We start from the raw sequence: 6913 nt of genomic DNA on the forward strand, positions 1-6913 counted from the left end.
TGCCACTGACTAGGTTTGTCACCTCCTCAAAAGGACGCATGAGCCTACAGGCATTGCGCATGAGCGTCCAGTAACGTGGCAAAAAAATTCCCAGCTCCCCAGAGGCTGTCCTAGCACCCCGGTCATACAAATATTCATTAACAGCTTTTTCTTGTTGGAGCAGGCGGTTGAACATTAGGAGTGTTGAATTCCAACGCGTCGGGCTGTCGCAAATTTCGCCGCTGGATATCTGCAAAGTGTGCCATGGCCGTGTAGGAACACCTGAAATGGCCGCACACCTTCCTGGCCTGCTTCAGGACGTCCTGTAAGCCTGTGTACTTATGCACAAAGCGTTGTACGATCAGATTACACACATGTGCCATGCACGGCACATGTGTCAACTTGCCCAACTTCAATGAAGCCAACAAATTTGTTCCGTTGTCACAAACCACTTTGCCGATCTCCAGTTGCTGCGGAGTCAGTCACTTTTCCACCTGTGCGTTCAGGGCGGACAGGAGTGCTTGTCCGGTGTGACTCTCTGCTTGCAAGCAAGTCAAACCCAAGACGGCGTGACACTGCCGTATCCGGGATGTGGAACAGTACCTGGGAGCCGGGGGGGGTGCCGTTGATGTGGAGCAAGACGCAGCAGCAGAAGAGGACTCAGCCGAGGAGGTTATGGAAGAGGATGGAGTAGGAGGAGTAGAGGAGGTGGCAGCAGGCCTGCCTGCAAGTCGTGGCGATGTCACCAACTCCTCTGCAGAGCCACGCATTCCATGCTTGGCAGCCGTCAGCAGGTTTACCCAATGCGCAGTGTAGGTGATATACCTGCCCTGACCATGCTTTGCAGACCAGGTATCAGTGGTCAGATGGACCCTTGCCCCAACACTGTGTGCCAGACATGCCATTACTTCCTTTTGCACAATCGAGTACAGGTTGGGGATTGCCTTTTGTGCAAAGAAATTTGGTCCGGGTACCTTCCACTGCGGTATCCCAATAGCCACAAATTTTTTGATCGCCTCAGACTCCACCACCTTGTATGGTAAAAGCTGGCGGGCTAATAGTTCAGACAAGCCAGCTGTCAGACGCTGGGCAAGGGGGTGACTTTCTGACATTGGCTTCTTACGCTCAAACATGTCCTTGACAGACACCTGACTGTGGGCAGATGAGCAGGCCTGACACACAGACGCTCGGAGACAACTAACTGCTATTCAATCTATAACAGTGAAAAATGTTTTTTGGTTTTTAAATGCAAGCTATTGGGACACCAGATATGAGTGGCACTGGGAAATGGCAAAGTTTGGCAGAGTACACGTTGTAGGCCTGACACACAGACGCTTGGAGACAACTAACCGCTATTCAATCTATAACAGTGAAAAAAGTTTTTGGGTTTTAAATGCACGCTATTGTGACACCAGATATGAGTGGCAACTGGCAAAGTACACTGGCAGAGGTCTGCAGAGCACACGCTGAAGGCCTGACACCAGCTTTAATGACACTGACTGCTATTAGCTTACAGTGAAAAACTTGTTTTCTTTGTAAAGACACGCTATAGAGACACCAGATATGAGTGGCAACTGGCAAAGTACACTGGCAGAGGTCTGCAGAGCACACGCTGAAGGCCTGACACACCCGCTCTAAGGTCACTGACTGCTATTAGCTTACAGTGAAAAACTTTTTTCTTTGTAAAGGCACGCTATAGAGATAACAGATATGAGTGGCAACTGGCAAAGTACACTGGCAGAGGTCTGCAGAGCACACGCTGAAGGCCTGACACACCCGCTTTAAGGACACTGACTGCTATTAGCTTACACTGAAAAACTTTTTTTCTTTGTAAAAGCACGCTATAGAGACACCAGATATGAGTGTCAAAGTACACTGGCAGAGGTCTGCAGAGCACACGCTGAAGGCCTGACACCCGCTTTAAGGACACTGACTGCTATTAGCTTACACTGAAAAACTTTTTTTCTTTGTAAAAGCACGCTATACAGACACCAGATATGAGTGACAACTGGCAAAGTACACTGGCAGAGGGCTGCAGAGCACACGCTGAAGGCCTGACACACCCGCTTTAAGGACACACCACTCCTATCTGGTGGCACATTAGATTGCACGCGCAGTGCCCCAAATTTGAAGTAGGAGGGCCGACCAAGCATGTTTTTCCATCTCCCGCTTCCTAAAATCGATGCCTTATATACATGTCCCCTGATAGGGGACGTAACAGGGATTAAACTGATAGGAATAGTAGTACTTAACACACCACTCCTATCTGGTGGCACATTAGATTGCACGTGCAGTGCCCCAAATTTGAAGTAGGAGGATCGACCAAGCATGTTTTTCCATCTCCCGCTTCCTAAAATCAATGCCTTATATACACGTCCCCTGATAGGGGACGTAACAGGGATTAAACTGATAAGAATAGTACTAATTAACACACCACTCCTATCTGGTGGCACACTAGATTGCACGCGCAGTGCCCCAAATTTGAAGTAGGAGGACCGACCAAGCATCTTTTTCCATCTCCCGCTTCCTAAAATTAATGCCTTATATTCACGTCCCCTGATAGGGGACATAACAGGGATTAAACTGATAAGAATTGTACTACCTAACACACCACTCCTATCTGGTGGCACATTAAATTGCACGCGCAGTGCCCCAAATTTGAAGTAGGAGGACCGACCAAGCATGTTTTTCCATCTCCCGCTTCCTAAAATCAATGCCTTATATACACGTCCCCTGATAGGGGACGTAACAGGGATTAAACTGATAAGAATAGTACTAATTAACACACCACTCCTATCTGGTGGCACACTAGATTGCACGCGCAGTGCCCCAAATTTGAAGTAGGAGGACCGACCAAGCATCTTTTTCCATCTCCCGCTTCCTAAAATTAATGCCTTATATTCACGTCCCCTGATAGGGGACATAACAGGGATTAAACTGATAAGAATAGTACTACCTAACACACCACTCCTATCTGGTGGCACATTAAATTGCACGCGCAGTGCCCCAAATTTGAAGTAGGAGGACCGACCAAGCATGTTTTTCCATCTCCCGCTTCCTAAAATCGATGCCTTATATACACGTCCCGTGATAGGGGACGTAACTGGGATTAAACTGATAAGAATAGTACTACTTAACACACCACTCCTATCTGGTGGCACATTAGATTGCACGCGCAGTGCCCCAAATTTAAAGGAGGAGGACCGACCAAGCATCTTTTTCCATCTCCCGCTTCCTAAAATCGATGCCTTTGTGACGAAGTGCCCTTCGCCACTTTGTCCTGGAGATGCCTGCTTGCCTGCCTCCTCCCCTGCGACTATGGCCCTGGACTGTATTGTTCTGTAAAACTTACATTTGGGTGTGGCGAAACCGACCTCGCCACGTGTCCTTGGAGGGGGCTGATTGCCCGCCTCTTGCCTTTGGACTATGGACCAGACTTTATGGGAATGTGTTAACGCAGATAGCTATGCCATGGAGCCCATTCGTGTAGTTAAAGACTTCGGCTCCATGGCAATGGAACTGTGTGAATAGGATCTGCGCGCTATTCGGTAGTTTTGTGCACTCAGATCCCAGCTATCTGGGGATATGTGAAATGTCTGTGTGCTATGTGTAAAAGGGGACTTTATGTATTTTAAAGTGTTTTATGTCTTTTTGCAACCATGTGCTCAATGGAGTCTGTCTCTGCCCTGGGAGGTAATTGGATTACTTCTCCAGGAGAGAGGGCTCTGTAAAACCGGTCTGAGACGGAAAGCCATGCTTCATTTAGTCACAAAGGACTTTCCCTTAACTTTTGAACCCCTGGTCTGATTCGTGCCATTTTTTTATATGTTGTTCCCCTGAATGGATTGATTATAAAAATGTAAGTTTTATTAATGTACTATGTAAAATGGGAAAGTTATAAAAATGTATAAAAATGTGTAAGTTTTAGCTTGGAGATAATTGAGTAGATATAGTAGGAAACTCAATTATCTCCCAAGCAGAGGGGAGGGAACCTGTGGGCAGTACTATTCTGTTATTGGTTGTTTTATACCTCCCCCTGGGTGTGGTCTGTTTGTACCTGACTGTAATAAAAAGCAGGCTGGGTGTTCCAGACCTCAGACCTCTTCTGACCCTCAATACGTAGCCTCGTCTCGTTATTGGAGGGAACTTCTATATCACACTGGGGATTGCTATGCTCTGCATATTCCCCTGAGCTTAATCACTTGGCTCTTTTAAGAGCTTGTTCCGGATACGCTCTCCTGGAGGAGAGGTCTTCCCCACACGGTCCTGGAGGACAGAAGCCGATCCAGGGTGGAAGGAAGACGGCGCGGTTCCAGTTAAGCTACGGCCGTTGTGGAGCCTGCGGTGGTTGTGGTGTTGTCTGCAGTGCTTGGAGTCCTCTGTAAGCGCTAGGAGCATCCATCAACGCAGGGTACTCGGTCGGAGTACACGGAGCTCCGTTACAGTGGTGGCAGCGGTGGGACGGCGTCCTAGTGCGAGGAGAAGCAGCTCAGAGACACTGGTAACGTTTGGAGTTACAAATTGAGGGCAACGCTAGCCATTGCGCAGCGTCCCTACCTACGGCACTCGAAGTGGAGGATGAGTTCAACTGGAGGTTACAGAGCCCCTTGGCCCCATTGGGTGGGTCAGTATCAGAGGCAACCAAGTTGGACTGCAGAGAGAGTGCCAGGAAAGAGATGTGTGACGTAGCCCTGGAGGGTGTCCAGCGCGGGCGAGGTGAGCGTCTCCCCAGCGCGGAGCAGCGACTACAGGTCAGAGTGGCCCTATGGATGCCTATGATGGGAGAACAGCCCAGGTGGGAGTTGGTAATGCAGCTTAATTCTCTGGCATGGAGGGAACTGGGGCTCGACGACGCATACCAGGCGCTACATTGGTATGCAGTTCAGCGTGTTCCCGGGATGGCTAAGTGCGACAGACCAGAGGGCGAGAATTACAGTGGCCCTGGTCTATTATGGGACGCCTGTGCCAGACCAAGGTTCGGGGACACTGCAGAGTCACAACTATGGGACATATATGAATCCAGAGCCCCCATACTAGATCTCCCTATGGATGAAGACCTAGTGCCAGACCTGTTTGAATTGACCATCTAGGAATGGGAACTGGAGCAGGAGTACCAATACCTACTCAGTTCCAGTCAGTCCCAGTATACTTTGGAGGTACCGGCAGGGTAGTGGGAGTCGCAGGGGGCCGAAGGTGTCGTCCTTCCCCCCCAGCGGCAGTGTGTGTTACAGGGAGCTGAAGGTGTCGTCCTTCCTCCCCAGCGGCAGTGTGTACCCCAGGGGGCCGAAGGTGTCGTCCTTCCCCCCCAGCGGCAGTGTGAACCCCAGGGAGCTGAAGGTGTCGTCCTTCCTCCCCAGCGGCAGTATGTGTTACAGGGAGCTGGAGGTGTCGTCCTTCCTCCCCAGCGGCAGTGTGAGTTACAGGGGGCCGAAGGTGTCGCCCTTCCCCCCCAGCGACAGTGTGAGTTACAGGGGGCCGAAGGTGTCGTCCTTAACCCCAGCAGCAGTGTGTCCTACAGAGAGCAGAGACAGTTGGTCCCTCTCTCCAGCAGCAGGACAATGTTACGGGAGTGGAGACAGGCGGTCTCCCTCTCCAGCGGCAGCCTGTGTTTCAGGGAGAGGAGCACAGCACCCCCTCTCCCCAGCGGCAGCTTACCCTAACAAGGGGAGACACCAATCTCCCAGACGGCGCAGATGGGACCTTGGTCTCTGTGCCTGACCTACAGGGATGCTGGAGGAGGGGGTAAGTACAAATTCCCCTCCCCAGCTAACTCCTAGCGTGGCACCAGGGTTAACAGAGGCGATGTTAACCCCTACTGACGTCCATGTTCCCTTGGCTACTGAGCCGGACTATGTTCCCAGCACCCCAGCAGAAGAGCTGGCAGCTGGGCAGAGTGCAGTTGGCCTCTGCCCTACCTTTGTCCCTGGTCCAGATCCTGATGTCCTACAGGCTATCCCAGCAGAAGAGCTGGCATCAGGGCAGAGCGCCGCTGGCCTCTGCCCTTCCAGTCCCCTCAGCATGTTGTCCCATCACCCCAGCAAAATACCCAGGTGCAGTAACTGTTTGTTGTGGGTGGGCTGCTCTTGTACTTTGTTGTTGTGGGGGGGGCTACTCTGGCATCTATTTATTGTGGGTTGGTGGATCGACTAACGGAGGCACTGACCGACAGAAGGTCAGGTGCCTGGTTAGTCTTCCCCCCAAAGGGGAGATGTGTGACGAAGTGCCCTTCGCCACTTTGTCCTGGAGAGGCCTGCTTGCCTGCCTCCTCCCCTGCGACTATGGCCCTGGACTGTATTGCCCTGTAAAACTTACATTTGGGTGTGGCGAAACCGACCTCGCCACGTGTCCTTGGAGGGGGCTGATTGCCCGCCTCTTGCCTTTGGACTATGGACCAGACTTTATGGGAATGTGTTAACGCAGATAGCTATGCCATGGAGCCCATTCGTGTAGTTAAAGACTTCGGCTCCATGGCAATTGAACTGTGTGAATAGGATCTACGCGCTATTCGGTAGTTTTGTGCGCTCAGATCCCAGCTATCTGGGGATATGTGAAATGTCTGTGTGTTATGTGTAAAAGGGGACTTTATGTATTTTAAAGTGTTTTATGTCTTTTTGCAACCATGTGCTCAATGGAGTCTGTCTCTGCCCTGGGAGGTAATTGGATTACTTCTCCAGGAGAGAGGGCTCTGTAAAACCGGTCTGAGCCGGAAAGCCATGCTTCATTTAGTCACAAAGGACTTTCCCTTAACTTTTGAACCCCTGGTCTGATTCATGCCATTTTTTAATATGTTGTTCCCCTGAATGGATTGATTATAAAAATGTAAGTTTTATTAATGTACTATGTAAAATGGGAAAGTTATAAAAATGTATAAAAATGTGTAAGTTTTAGCTTGGAGATAATTGAGTAGATATAGTAGGAAACTCAATTATCTCCC

This window comes from Pelobates fuscus, chromosome 13, assembly GCF_036172605.1.
Source record: "Pelobates fuscus isolate aPelFus1 chromosome 13, aPelFus1.pri, whole genome shotgun sequence".
NCBI lineage: Eukaryota > Metazoa > Chordata > Amphibia > Anura > Pelobatidae > Pelobates > Pelobates fuscus.